The following is a 16,278-nucleotide window of genomic DNA, read 5'->3' on the forward strand; positions in this document are numbered from 1 at the left end:
ACAACCAACTTGCACTTTCAATTCCTACTCTCCTCGGCGATTCTCACCCGGATCTACTCGACTTGCTTTTCTCTTTCCTGAAGAATTCCAGGCTAGACCGATCCATATAGCACAGTCTCGCGCTCAGTTCCGTGGTCGGCAAGCCGTCGATAGCGGTTCTGGGCGCGGGACTCAATCTTTTTGATTTCCTGGATACTGGCCATGTCAATTAAGGAGCCCCGAGCTTACGGGCACCAGCCGCCGCCGCGGGGACCATTGGCACGCGGCGGCGGGCTCCTCTGCCCCCCATCTGCTTGGAGAAAGAGGTGTCGGCACTATGCCGTCCGCAACGACCCGTTTAATGGATTGTTACGTCACTGGAGTCCGCACTGAAACGTCAGTTCTCTAATCATACCAGTCAGCACTTGGTGGGGGTTTTGTAGGAGCCCCGAGCTTACGGGCACCAGCCGCCGCCGCGGGGACCATTGGCACGCGGCGGTGGGCTCCTCCCCCAACTCCTTGGACACATGATTTTCTCTTGGTTTTTCTTGGTTTCTCTTGGTTTTTCTCGTGGTTTCATCGTAATTGTTTTTGTTTCCATTGTTCTTGTTGCGCCGTGATTTCGTCTATGTTTGCGAGCGCGCGCGTTTGCGTCCCTCCGGCGGCGGCGGCGGCAATCGGCACCTGCCCATCCCTCTCGCGGTTCTCGACAGGGATCCCTCTTAAAGGTTGAGGCCCACTCGAGACACATAGCTCCACAAACACACTTACACATTAGCGATATAACGTAACGTAATATCAAAGCAAAGGGATTTTTCCTGTGCAATTTGGCAAAAGCGCACAGGTTTTGCCCTCTAAGATAGGCACCAGGTTTTTCTAGTTAGGACTTTCCTGGTGGAACTCACAACACAACAACAGCACACATTACAACACTACCACATTTCAGCATCAAGATTCAGCAGCAAGAAATGTAAGTACTCAAAATCCCTCTCGGCACTGCCACTCTGGCACCCTTTCTGGCTTTCCCTTGCACTTGCTTCCACCGGACGTCACATGAGCCGGGCTAACGTAAACTTTGTTCTTAATATTGCCTTGGGCCGGAATAACATAGCCGGCATTAAAGTAAAGTAAAACGGAAGATCTGGCTAATTGCCAGCTAGTAGCTTCCCCCTACCCCGACCAGGGCCTCGGCCTGTCGGGAGCAAAATTCAAAAAAAAAAATCACGGCATACGATTTCTTCATATTTAATAATCCCTTCGCATTTTGTCTTTTTATTCCGTGGTGAGCCTTAAAAAGTTTAAGAGAAAGTCGGCACATGTTCATAAAATTCGAGCGCTACGGGGGAGATGGGGGAGGGGGCGGTAAAACCACTAACGCATTTGATTAAGACTCCAACTCAAACTATAAGCCATGAAAACGTGTGCAACCAAATCCACAGCGTATGTGCCACTGCCAAACAGAGTGGGCTAGGCTTCAGTGGAGGTCGATAAACTCTGTTTACTGTTCGAGTTTTTGTGGGCCGCTGTTGACCCAACAGAGAGGCGGGCCCAGGTACACACAAACAGACTTCCTCTTTCTCTTACCGGTAGGAGGTCATCGTAGCTGAGGTTTCACTTGAAACGATCCTGTGTACCGAAACATGCAGCTAGTAAAAGATATTCTCTAAAAAAATGTATATGTACCTGCGAAGTCGTATGCAAATTGTGATCTCTATATGCAAAAGGTAGGTAGTGCCTAATGCTTATTACCTACCTATAAGTGGCCACAACAATCGCTGAGTCCCAGCTGCTATAAATTGTTTGCAAATCTTAGCCTACGGCGTCTCGATAGTTCGAACCGACCACCAAGTACCGATCACCGACGCAGGGACCACCAACCACAAGCGACGGAAGGGAGGTGGTTTTTGCACTGAACCCTCTAAATGGGCCTTTGTCCTGGGCGTGACAGCGGCAATCTGTGTTTGATGGCTAATCAAAAATGTTTACCAAAGCAGCTCGGTTGTTCTGAAGTTTCGACTGACATTTTATGTCATCAAGCTGTAACCAAACCTCGTTTTCTCATTTCGTTAGTTGTATAGTTGTAATGCTTTGGTAATCATTGGTCATGTGTTACGTAGCACACACAAAAGTATTAAAATTGTTGGCTTAGATCATGACTTTCCACGACTAAAGTCCGGACTTTTTCGTCTGTTTGGTGAATCGATGTGAAACTATGACTAAAGCAATGATAAATGACTACAACAAGCATCTCTAAAACGGCTGTGCAAAGCAAATGTCGCATGTAATGGATGATGATGATGATGATGACGATTATCGATTCAGTTTAAGAATCTACTTCGATGCTCGCATTCTTAGAGTGAGCTTTTTAACTGATTAGTTGAGCAAGTTAGTTGAATGTTAAAATTTCTTGAGATAAGCGACATTGAGTTGAGAGAGAGAGAGAGAGAGAGAGAGAGAGAGAGAGAGAGAGAGAGAGAGAGAGAGAGGGAGAGGGAGAGGGAGAGAGAGAGGGAGGGAGAGGGAGAGAAAAGAATCGTGCATTAAAAGATTCATAGTTGAGGTTAGTTTTTAGTAACCGCAAGCGCAGTGGCAATCACACATGTCTTAGCTCAATATATGATGTCAGCGCCCAGACCGTTGGCTCTGGAGATCCTGCATTCACCGGCAGGGCGCAAGTCACCTAGAGCTGGAGAGTGCACGCCGCATCGGTTTGTGTCCTTGGTGGCTCGCAGTTTACCTAGCAACAGAAGTCGTATAGCAACAGAGGTCTGATGTGGCCACTGCCACTGGCCATAGACAGTGTACACTGTACACTGTAATTATCTCTGACCATAGGTATACCTACCATAGGCTTGTCACATGGAATGCCAATAGGCATTCCCTGCTACAAGCAGTCACGTCATATCGGCACATTAGCATTGCTGGTCTGAAACCGGTGAGCACTGGAATGCGCTAATTGGAAAACTGGGAGATGGATAATCTCAAAACAAATGTTCTCCGACACAAGGATTGCAAAACTGTGCAGTCTGCATGCATTTGAATTTGAGGTAAGCGTAGCGTGTTTCGTCCCCATCCCCTTCTGACCATTTCAATTGACTGACAAGTGACAACAATGAATAGCTCATGTTAACCCGAGACCGCCTGGGGGGTCGGATCCGACCCCCCCTCCGTTTTTCTTAAATAACTCATGAACCGCTTATTTTATCAACTTGAAACTTGGCATACCTTCTCCCTTATCAATTTGACGTCTTCTGTGTAATTTTCAAGAAAATTTTTCCACTTTTTTTAGATATATCGATTTTAGTGATGTAACTACATGGCGTTTTCAGTCAAAAAGTGGTAAATATTTAAAAATCGCCAAAAATCAAGGTTTAAAGCAAATTAAAAATTAAGAACATGAGTAGACGCAGCTCAACGAGTTCTTTAAAATGGCCGTCTCGGATTTTCCATAAAATGCTTTTTTCACCCCTTAAAATTCAAAAAACTATAATTTTTGGAAACCAGCTAATAAAATCCAAAATTTTGAGAATTTCCAAAAAAAACGGAATATATGTTATAGAGCTCTATTAGAAAAATAGATGTCCCAAATTTCAACTTTCTATCTTGATTTTTGACACCCATTTTGTAAAAAAATGGCTCCAACATGCATAGGGCATGGTGACGTCATAAGCAGTTTCGTGAATTAGAGGCACTTCTGAACATTGCATGTGAAAACAAATTGCACCACTAGATTCCTGGGACAAAGCTCGTATAGAAAAGTGCATTTTTATGTCAAAAATAAAAAAGTTGAAAAATTGACTCTTTTTCTTGGCCCTCGTTTAGTCATGTATGGTATAAACGATTTTTATGCTTTCAATGCACACTTATCACCAGTAAAACGCCTTTTGGGCGACCAACGGAGCGAGCGAGAGGATGGGCCTTGCACGTGCGAAATTGCGAGGGGGTACCTCCAAGTAACTTGTGCACTGCACCCTACTAACCGGTCTTTAGCGATGTGCCAAATTTCAGCGCAATCGGCCTAGCCGTTCTCGAGATCTGGAAGCGGCACACTGCACGTGCGCACGTGCAAGCGGGGTCCAAACTGACTTTTGCACGGCACCCTACTAACTGGTCCCCAACCGTGTACCAAATTTGAGCGCAATCGGCCCAGCCGTTCTCGAGATCTGGGAGCGCCCCCTGCACGTGCGCACGTGCTGTAGCACCCCAACCTTAACACATGCAGAGGAATTATCTGATGGAGACCTAACTGTGTACCAAGTTTCAATTCAATCGGCCCAACCGTTGTGCCGTTATTGAGGTTGCAATTTTGGGGGTTCTGAAAAAATGTCCAACTTTACCACGCGCCACGTGCGGTGGTTGGCAAGAACGCATGGTGGCCATCACACCACAGAACTTTTACGTCCAAGTGACATTCAGTAAAGAAGACCGCTTGTCAATCGGATGTCCCGTTCCTAAGATATTAGCTTTTGAAGAGCGTCCCCACGGCCGGCCGGCCGGCCGGCCGCTCATACTCAGGATTTTCCCTTAACCCTCGCCCTGGCAGGGGGGGGGGGTCGATGCGACCCCCCCCCCTAAGGTTTTTCGAAGATAGCGTAAAAACGGCGGCGCGCAGCGCCGCCAAATTTGGCACAGCTTATGGGGCAACCTTTTTACATATGACCTGAAAATTTCAGGTCCGGGTGGCCTTGGGTCAGGTCACCAGGTCAGAAAAACCGGTACAAGGTCATGGTCAAATTTCAATTTTCTTTTTGCACCTGTCCAACTCACAGTTTTGCACTGATTTCCTTCAAACTTTCAGGATGTGCTAAGTTCACCGAGTTGTATAACATATAGTTCGGGTTTTTTGAGGTCACTGACCTGAGGTCAGTTAGAGGTCATTACGTCGTAATCTTAAGCCTATGGGAAAATACTAAATTCGGAAAATACTGGAGATATCCGCTTCGTTCTATCACTTTTGTGCTTTGAAACCACAGTAATTAACAGCAGGTCACTTGGTGCTTCTTTGTTTGGTGTACTTATCCATGGGTCAGGTCAAATGAGGTCAACTGAGGTCAAATGACGTTTTTGCCAATAACTTGGCACATAATGACGCTAGAGCTTAAAAAATGGTATCATTGTGTTCCTGGTGATCAGCCGAATCGAATGATATGCAATATGATGCAATTTGGTTAACTTTAAGTTAATTTATTAATTTAAGTTTACTTAAAATTTAAGAAAAACTTTAAGTACACTTAAGCAAGCTAAAAAGTATATCATTCGACGCGCCTTGACGTGCTGAGTTCACTGGTGCTTTTCTTTTTGCTCTATCTTAATTAGATCAAAAGTTATAAGCGAAAAACTTTTGACCTGTTTTTAGCGAAATTTTTGCATTTATACCCCCCAAAACCCCCCTAAATATTGAGCTAGAGCGACCAAATTTGCACAGGGGCGAGAACTCCAGGGGGCCCACCTACCTACCAAATTTGGTGTTTCTAGGTGCCATAGGAGCCAATCGCGAGGGGGGGGTCGCATCGACCCCCCCCCCCCCCTGCCAGGCCGTGTTATGAAAAATGCCCTGCCAGGGCGAGGGTTAATTCAGTATGAGACTCCGCTCGCTTCGCTCGCTCCGTAACCAGCACAGTGACTTGGGGTCACATATAACCATTACCATCTGATTCGGCGTGAAAAATAAGCCATAAAACATGCGTCGCACGCCCATGTAGCAGAAAAAGAAAACCGTGACCTTTCGTGACCTGACCTGACCTTGACCCGTACTTAGTATGACCCCTGTACGCACATGGTACCTTCACTAGGTTTTTGAGGTCATTTTTGGTGAGTTTCGAGCAGCAGCTATCGATTCCGCTGTCCGTAAGCTTAATCATGCAAAACCCCAGATTTGACCTTTGACCTGACCTTGACCCGAAAGTTGACCTCAATCTTAAAATCTTAAGAGTGCTTTGGGAAGGTCTCGTAGAGACCTTTCGAACACCGCCTCGCGGGGCTCGATACGACCATTGGTAATGGTTCTCGAGATAACAGGGCGGGGTCGGATCCGACCCCCCCCCCCAGGCTGTCGTGGGTACGGAAATAGCCCAGGCGGTGCCGGGTTAAAAAACGAATATATTCTATAGATCCCGGTAAACCATCGCTGGATTATCCATCCCCAGTGTATGCATCATCAACTTCATTAAACAAAGGAATTTCATAGCAATGTGCCGTCTGTAAAGTTATAGCGATGAACATTAACCCGCGCGGGGCTGGGGGGGTAAATTTTACCCCCCTCGCGAATTTTTGCGATATCTCAAAAACAGCGGCGCGCAGCGCCGCCAAACTTTCAGTCCCTTTTCTTACATCAATTTGACACGTTCCCTGATAATTTGAGCGAAATCCGTCGGAAAATTTTTGAGAAATTGACGTTTTAATGACGTCATGTTCGTCATTTTCGCCTCAAAAACGGCAAAAGTTCAAACGCCGCTAACATCTTCATTTTTAAAGGAACCAAGACGTAACAAAAAAAGGTTATACGTAATTTTACTTTGTCTATCAAATGGCTATCTCAGTTTTTTGAAAATTTTGGATTTTTGCCTCATTTTTTTCAAAAAACTGACTTTTTTGGGAAAATCATTATAAAATCCAAAATTTTGAGTCTATCTAAAAAAACCGGAATATATGTCAGAGAAGTGGTCTATGTGCACCTACATACCAAATTTTAGAAGAATCGGTTCAAAAATGTGGGAGTTATTCAAAATTTTATGACGTCACGACACACAAATTTTTTGAAAAATACCTTTTTTGGAAGTTCTAGACCTCGTACGGAAACAAAAATAGCACCATTCGATTCGCCGTGAAAAACTGCATCAGATAGACACCTTTTTAGGCCTTAACAACCAACTTCAAAATTTGACCTCACTTGACCTGACCTTGACCTGACCTCGACCTGAAATTCATCCAGAGGTGGTCCATATCACTTATTGAGTGTGCCTATTGAATTCTATGATTAAAATGACCCATAAAACATGTGTCGCACATGCCCTTTTCTATATTTTGTTTTTTGGTGACCTGACCTGACCTGACCTGACCTTGACCTTGACCTCTGAATGATATTGTATGCAACGAATATTGTCTTGGTAGCCTAAGAACACGTTTTGGGCGATCAGTCTCAGTCCATGACTCCATTCTTCGGCAACTACGGTGCAAGGCCGATACGGTAGAAACTTGCAATTTGTACCCTTGACCTGACCTTGACCTTGACCTCAAACTTTAAATTAAGTACATGTTTTTAGTAGTTCGTGATGAGAGCTTTCGATTGGCGTTTGAATTTTCCAAATCGGACCGTTAGTTCGGGAGATAACAGGGGGGGGGGTAAAATTTACCCCCCCCCCCAGCCCCGCGCGTTCGCCTGGAGACCCCAGCCCCGCGCGGGTTAATTTATGTAACGTGCGCCTGCGTTGTAGTCGATACATAGTACGTAGCCTGGACACACACACAAAAAACATGCGCTAGGGAATGGGAAATAATATTGCGTGCACACTAACTCACGACTTCGACTATAAGTGGAACAAGTCTCACCTAGATAGATACTGTTTGGGACTGTTAATACTTTTTTCAACAGTTTCATCATGCAATGCCACGGACAAACGTGTTTTGCAGAGGATGCCGGTTTTAGCAAACATTTATCATGGCATAGATAGTGGCTTGCTTTTCAAAGCTTGTCTTCCACTGATTATACTGAAAACGCGAATACAAAATATAAAACTTCATTAGTGTCGCACGTCCAGAAGGTTTTCATGACTGAAAAGGGACTCTCCCACCTTCAAAAAGGTTAATGAATTGGCATAAAAGTGATTTCCCGTAGTTCAGAAAGATAAAAAATGAATATTTACCAAATTTCACCAAACAATATTCACTGGTTTTCAATATATAAGACTTTTGTTACTTTTTGGGACCTCCGCTGTCCCTACGTCGTCATTTGGAAGCAATAATATAATTTGGCATCCTAAAAGTGCACAAAGCAGTATATAGCACCACTTTTTACCGATGGTTTTAGCATAAAATTTAAAAATGGTTAGATCTCCGCTGACGTCACAAATTCAAAGTGGGCTTTCAAATGCATTAGCCCCTTATAATCTGAAAACTGAATGCTTGAAATTAAATATCTCTGAATTAAAGCAATTCTCGATGCTGTGAGTTTCCACTGTCCAAACCGGCAAGTGCAAGCCAGGGGACCCCAATTTGGCTATCTCAACTCAAAACTAATGTTAAGGTGGGATGGTCACTTTAAGTGTTTGCGTATTGGCCTTGGAGCTAGCTGGGTAGTGGGTACTCATTTAAATAAGAATAATTAGAATATCGCCCTGAATATGCAACGGTTTTTGTGACCTGGTCACCTGACCTGAGGTGACCGGGACTCAATAGTTTTTAGATTAGAAGGGCATAGTTACCTACAAGTAACGTCCAAACTTCTTTTTGTTATTGGTATGGAAATCAGCAGCATACTCAGCATACAGCAGCATACTTATCAAGCTATACCGTACCCTACACCCACGCCAGGCAGTAAGGCCCTGAAGCTCTAGTACATCTAAGCTCCGCCAGGTTTGCCAAGAGTGGTTACTGATAGTCAATCGCACGGGTGATAACCCCATCGCGTGAAGTTAACGGATGTTTACGATATCGAGCGGATAATGGATGCATCTGAGGCATAAAATGTTTTATTTCATGAGGATTTGAGTTACCTTCTTTCCTGATCGTTCATGGCCATTTATTTGGCAATGGCCAGTACCTACCTAAGCTGTGCCAATACTAAATTTCAATTTTAAGTAAACCTAGTTTAAACGTACAAGCACTTAGAGTAGGCTGTTCTGTTGCATGCCGCATATTCTAAAAAAGAAAAATCACAGTACCTAAAATATTGCACCTAACGGCCTCGAAGCACCGAGCGTATTCGTCGGTGCAGCGCGACGACCTCCCCCTAGGAGGCCGAATGGAATCGTCCATTTTCCGCGTGTGAATCGATTCAGTTGGGACGACGGCCTGGCGCGGGAACTCGAGGCAAAACAAGCCAAGTCGCGGGCAACGAGCGGCCGCAAACCGTCATGAGTTCGCCGTGGGTGGCACGCGGTCTGTGCGGGAAGATTTCCCACGGCTCCATGTGATCGGAGGAGCAGAAGTGAGGTTCGACTGTTGCGGCCCATCCCATGGCAAGGCTCAAGTGCAGTGGTGAACAAGAAACGTGAGTAGATGGCGTACCTCATGTCGTAATTTTGCGAGTTATGGGGCATTGTAAGGTCAGTGGTTTGGTATTTTATGGCAGGTGAGAGTTGGTTCTTTGGTGCACGGACAGAAAAGTGATTGGAGCTTCTAAGGCAGGCTTAAATTGAGCATGGGTGTCAAATCTTTACAGGTAGGTGCTCTCATAAATCCTTTAGAAGTGCTGAAATACGAATAATGTTTGGATTCAGGTGAAACCTCAAGCAAGGCCATTCATTGCACTTACAATGCTCAAATAGATACTATCGTTTGAGAATATGTTTTCGCTCATGATTGAGGTAGAATGTTGTCAGCTGCGGTTGAGTACCTAAATGCATGATGGAGATGTGAATTATAGGAGCAGGCATTGGCATTGGCAGCCGGCTAAATAAATCGCTCATCTGTAGACTTGTGAAAACATATATGCATCATTGACATAGGGAACACGTAAACTTTTATCGTGCTTTCTAACGTACCGCAGATGTTTCGGGGTTGCGTTTTGATATTGCATACACTAAGCATTCATTCACCTGTAAAGTCATTATCACCGCAATACAGACTTGGACCAAAGGCGACGGCACGGCAGGGGTCAAGGTCACCCACGCTGGGGAGGCGGATTTGTGAAGCTGGAACACCCAAAGTTTCTAACAATTCTTTACCTATATCATCATGTGTGACGTCATTTGTGTCATTTGAGGTCATCAAAGTTTATTCGTAAAATTACCGATCAAGTTGAGTTGGGTAACCCGAAGAGACACCAAAAAACTTTGCTGTTAATTCAGATAACCTTGTACGGGAACAAAATAGCCCCATTCAATTCGTCGTGACAAACTGCATCAGATCGACACCTTTTCGGGTCTTACCAATCAACTTCAAATCTTGACCCCACTTGACCTGACCTTCACCTGAACTTGAAAGGGACCGGTCGGCCGCCCGGGCGGGCGGGGCGCCGGCCTGTCGGGTCGGGTCGGCGCCCCCCTCGCCCGGGCGGTGGTTAGGGGGCACCCCCGGGAAAGATGATTTTCCGGGGGTGCGGGCGGGGGCTCGCGGCCCGTCTGGAGCGCCGGGGAGGTATCCACCAGATCTCCCCGGCCCGGGGAGGTATCCCACAGCTCTCCCCGGGGCCGGGACGGCATATGCCATGGAACGACACCGTCCCGGTCTGGCCAGACGGGCCGCCGTACAAAGTTAGGGGGGAGGCCGCAGGCTGGCGGAGCGCGTGTGGTCCAGTTATAGTGGTCGGAAGGTCTGTCGGGGCGGCGGGGTTGCGCGTGGGACCTGGTGTGTGTGTGTGTTTATTTCGGTGATGCTCTGTTTCGTTTTGTTTTGTTGAAGAGGTGCCTCGTAATAAGTTTATGCTTTTGCACCAATTCAACTTTATTTCTGTCCATTGTCCATGCCCATAATCATGAATAAACGACAACGACAACAACCTGAAATTCATGCAAATGTAGTGTATATCACTAATTGGGTGTGCCCATTGAATTATACGAATAAAATGAACCGTAAAACATGTTTCGCACATGTTATGTTTTACCTATATTTCGCTTTTGGTGACCTGACCTGACCTTGGCTTGACCTTTACATGACGTGGTATGTAAAGAACCTTGTCTTGGTAGCTTGAGAACACGTTTTGGATAATCAATCTCAGTCCATTCTTCGCCAACTGCGCTCCAAAGCCGATAATGTACTTTCCTTTTTGTACCCTTTAGACCTTGACCTGACCTTGACCTGACCTCTGACCTACTTCAGCAAAAAAAAAAAGCTGCATATGGCAAATGGCAAATAGCTGGCTCCTTGTTCACAGTTTTCGATTACCGCTTTTCCCACCTTTCTACGACTATCGGTTCGAAAGTTAGACGGGGAGGGGGGGGGGGGGCAGAATATACCCCTCCCCCCACAGGGCGCGTATTGGCTGGATAGCCCAGCGGGGCGCGGGATATAGGACGTCAATCATAGGACCTTAGTTGAAAAAAGAGGAGATAAGATGTAAAATATAAGAAGACGAAGAATCGCTGTCGGTCCGTTGGACTCGTAAAGCCCTGACGTCGTGAATTTCAATGATAGCCACACAGCATAAACATACAGGAATAGCTCATATGTCGTAAGTTTATGGTATATACCATTACCTTCATATACAGACGATGGCGATTTAGTAGCTTTTCATTTTATATGTTTTGTCTTTTAAGTTTTAACGTATTTTCCTGTTTTTGTTTCAGGCCCACAATGCTTAATATGATGGACGTTGGAGACAATGCCAATGCAGAATCACCGGTGAAGGCACATCAGTGAGTACCTGAAATATACAAATAGCATTCACTTGTAGGGCTCGGGTCATATGTGACATGTTCGAGTGAATGGAACACAGGATTAGCCAGGCAATGCAGTGTTTGTTTTGTTGGCAAAGCCACCGCATACGATGCGAGGATAAAGCAAGGCATTCGACTGAGTCGATCACCGATTTGCGCGCCTCAGCGGACGAGCCCGACCCGTTGGGAGGAACTGTCCCAGAGAGACGCAACAGATCACCGCGAATTCATAGGGAGCCGACCCATCGAATGCAACAAATGAGATTCGCAATTAGTATTTACTTCGCCTCGTACAAATGCACCCGTTTATAAAACTGGAATAGGTTTCTATATTTGAGGTGAAACGGCATGCTTTTAGTTAGCTTTTTTCATAAAACATCAAAAATATGCCGCTGAAGTCCAACATTTTAGCCTTCTATTCAAGCCGATTACGCCATTTTGATGTATTTGTTGGCAAAGTCAAGGGACTTTGGGGTCATTATTTGCCCTATCCATTACGTCAGACGTTGCTGAAACTTTTTAGTTTTCTTCACATTAAAGGAAAACTAAGCAACAAAAACTGTACTCTAATTGATCTCAAAATTGTCGAATGGTGCGAGGAACGTCTTTCATTATTGGGAACCTTTAGGGGACGTACGCCCTCGCAGCGCCCAATACCATCTTTCTGAATTCGGCCAATGGTTCTTTTGAGACTCTTTCAGGGCCGTGGGATAATGGTTGGAATAAGGCGAAGACATTCATTTGTCGAGCACTGACTGGTGCTTGGCAGAGACACGAGCCTATACCCACTGGGATGAGAGTGCTCCGGTAGGACATGCTACCCAACCGTTCGAACAGCCACTCCGAAAGGGCAGTGCCTCCACTGGAACTTTGCCCTTTCCACCTTTTTTACGAGGTGATTAAAATGACGGATATCTCGTTACTGCAGATTTCTATTGGCTTTAACAGTGTTTGGCTCGACAACAATAAATTAAAGAAGATAAGCATTCATAGCTCAATGCTCAAACCATCACATGCATTTGACGTCACAAGAATACTGAAATTTGTGAAAGCTCCCCAAAATCGTTTGACGCCTAATTAAACCGCGCCCCATATATTATAGAGCATATGATATATGCTCTATGATATATGCTCCGTGATATATGCTCTTTGACCTGACATGTAATGTCATCAGTTGCACCTAAGTCAATGAAGTTGGGTCACCTGGTAGTTTCCCGGTGGGGCTATCGAACGCCGTTTAAGTTTTGAAAAAGGCGGTATGTGACTTTCCGAGATTTTAGATGGGACAGAAATGCCCCCCCCCCTCCTACGGATGGCAGGGTCCGGGAATTTCCATATACGGGGCACGGGTTAAGATATATGTAGCTTCACATAAAATTGAGTCTGCTCTTTTTCACGAAATGTCAATGAAAGCTGATTTTTGAAGGGTCTTGGGTCAAATGTGGCCTGACAGTTGGGTCAGTAATTCAAAATACAAAAAGTTTTTGTTGCGAACTTCTTTAAAAAAGCAAAATAGAGGTAGTTGCATGCTCGCCTTGTCAAGAGGCGACGAATGATGGATTTTTGTTGGGAAAAGATTAAGATCAGGGTTGATTTCAGATGACCTTGAATGCTACAGACACATGGTGCGTCATACATAAAGTATTCGTAGGCGCTTATTACTAATCCGGTATCGATTTTGCTATAAGCGATAAACTGAGTGAGGCTCAGGAAAGATGAAAGTAAAATTATAATGACTCCGAAAGCCTATAAAATAGCCTTTTAAAATATTTTCCGTGAATGATTTTACATGACCTTGACCTGAATGCAACCCTTCCCCATCCCTGACCTCAGGGGCTGGGGTGGAGCAAATTCTGTCCCTCATTCTGTCTAACATTCAAGCGAATGGTCGTAGAAAGAAAGACGAGAGTAAATTGGCAATCGAAAACTTTCAGCGAAACAGTTTGGGCTCTTAACCTTCGCCCCGGTGAGGGGAAGAGGGCATGTGTTACCACCCTGTCGCGTTTTTTGCGTGTGAATAAAAAACAGTAGCTTTTTGTACATTAATTTTGGACAATGTGTGAAATTTTTGACCCCAGGTCATGTCAGGTTAGGTCACCAGGTCAAGTTAGCTGATCAAGCCTAAAAAGTTTGCAATCATGTCCAGCCTGCAGTGTTTGTCAGAAAGGTTTTAAACTTGGTGGATTGCATGATGTTATGGGCGCCTATAACTTGTATATCTCATATTTTTTATATTCGTGACCTAAGGTCAGGCCAGTGGCGTGACCTTACCATTATAAGTCAATGGATAAAAATGAAAATGCCTCTAGATTCGTGTGTACGCATTGGAACAGTCCAAATATTTCAGAATCACAATTATTTGGACCACCCGTGACGACCAAGGTGTCTTTTTTTGCTGATAGCCTCTAGAAAGGTTATCCGAGGTCATTTGAGGCTACAAACAGATTTTTGCCAATAACTCTCGATTGGAAAGAGATATGACGCAGGGGATGACCTCATTGTGTTTGTCTTGTTGAGACTCATCGAATGGTATGTAACATGATCTTTTCCGGTCAGGTTTCCTTTTCCGATAGCCCCACCTTGACCTGAGGCCAAATTTTCAAGTTGACCTTTTAAGGTCAAATTATAGTTCATTTAACGCGTCTCGGCGAGAGGTACACGATTCTGGCAATAGAAATGTCGTGGCTTTTTTTTAGTCGAAAGTTACTGTCGAAAAACACTTTTCGTAAAAACAGCTATTTATTAGTTTTGCCCTCTAGAGGCTAAACCGTTGACCTGAGGTCAATTTTGATGATGACCTTATCAAAAGAAGAGTTCTAAAGCTATCGATTGCTTTTCCATGCGTTTTTCTAGCTATCATAGTTCTTGAGATAAATGCATGTTTTCTGAAAAATATAATGACATTTGGCAAATTTTGACCTTTGATGACCTCCAGTGACCCCAATATTGCTTCAAGGTGAAAAATGACCGAAATACTTTCAAACGTACGCATTGAGAGCTATCGACTGCTTTTCATCCCGTCTTTCTAGCCCTTTTAGTTTTTGAGTTAGAGGTGGGTGGTAACATATGCCCCCCCCCCACACTAGGGCGAAGTTGGCTGAGACCGCCACTGCACTGGAGCGCGGGTTAAACTCATTTAAATGGGCCAAAAATTGTATGCGTCACAGGTTAAAGGTCAGGTCGATATCAGGCTGCTCCATCTCACAGCAGCTCACTCGCTTTTCTCACTCCGCCGAGTCGCTGCATCTCTGTCTACCCTGTAATTACTTTCCCCATTCTGCCAATGATACTCACTCCATTCCCCGTGATAGCACAGCTAACCTCTGCCAGATTAGCATGTAGGTCTATCAGGTAGGTCTATCTCTAGGGTAGGTCCATCTCTACGCTCTAGACTATTTATGACATGTCGCTAGCCCGCGCCCCACTGGGGTCTGCGTATAACACGCCCTACTGGGGGGGGGGGGCTATTCATAGCCCCCCCTCCTAACTCCGAAACTACTGGGCCGATTGTCAAAATTCAAACGGCGTCTGATAGCCCCAGAAAAACTGTCGAGCGAAATCTAATTTCATTGACCTCGAGGTCACCGATGACGTCACAGGTCAGGTCAAAGTAAAAATTATTAGCAGCATTTTGGCTTGTTCACGTTTTCGGCTCTGGCCGCCGTCTTACAAGTCAGATCAGGCTCATTTTTGGATCACACACTCGTGAACAGATGCTCTAGATACCTGAGGGTACCAAATTTGTACTTTGATTTTCAGGTCAAGGTCAGGTCATCACAGGTCACGAAAATATTATATCATGAGTCGGTCACGTGACACATGTTTTATGGTCCATTTAGGTCCGAAATTTCGAATTTGATGTCGTCTGTGTCATTGGAGGTCATTTTGAATCGAATTTAGCTTAGGTCAGGTCACTTTCAGGTCAAAAAAGGTCAAATTTTGAAGTTGAAAGTTTTCAACAAAAAAGGTGTCTATTGAATGCAGTTTGAGCTCCGGATCACGATGGTGCTATTTATATTGGCATACGATGTCAAATACGTGCTGAAAATTGATTTGAAAAATTAATAATTGTGAATTTTTTGCAATAATGCGTAAAACTTGACCATTTTTGAAGATATTTAGCTAAAACTTGCTAGAGTTAGTCATAATAATGCGTTCTATCACATATATTCCGGTTTTTTCGAAAAGTCAAAAACTTTTTGAAAAAATGTAAAAACATAAATTTTGTATTTTATTTTATAAAATTTTCGGAATTTTCAAAATTTCGACAATCCGAGATAGGAGTTTGATAGCACAGTCCATTCTGAGTCCTCTCATGCAAAGAAATTGGATCTAGCTTAACCCGCGCGGGGCTGGGGTCTCCAGCCGAACGCGCGGGGCTGGGGGGGGGGTAAATTTTACCCCCCCCCCCCTGTTATCTCTCGAACTAATGGTCCGATTTGGAAAATTCAAACGCCAATCGAAAGCTCTCATCACGAACTACTAAAAACATGTACTTAATTTAAAGTTTGAGGTCAAGGTCAAGGTCAGGTCAAGGGTACAAATTGCAAGTTTCTACAGTATCGGCCTTGCACCGTAGTTGCCGAAGAATGGAGTCATGGACTGAGACTGATCGCCCAAAACGTGTTCTTAGGCTACCAAGACAATATTCGTTGCATACAATATCATTCAGAGGTCAAGGTCAAGGTCAGGGCAGGTCAGGTCAGGTCACCAAAAAACAAAATATAGAAAAGGGCATGTGCGACACATGTTTTATGGGTCATTT

The sequence above is a fragment of the Amphibalanus amphitrite genome, unplaced genomic scaffold, assembly GCF_019059575.1.
Source record: "Amphibalanus amphitrite isolate SeventyFive unplaced genomic scaffold, NRLGWU_Aamphi_draft 000747F_arrow, whole genome shotgun sequence".
Lineage (NCBI taxonomy): Eukaryota > Metazoa > Arthropoda > Thecostraca > Balanomorpha > Balanidae > Amphibalanus > Amphibalanus amphitrite.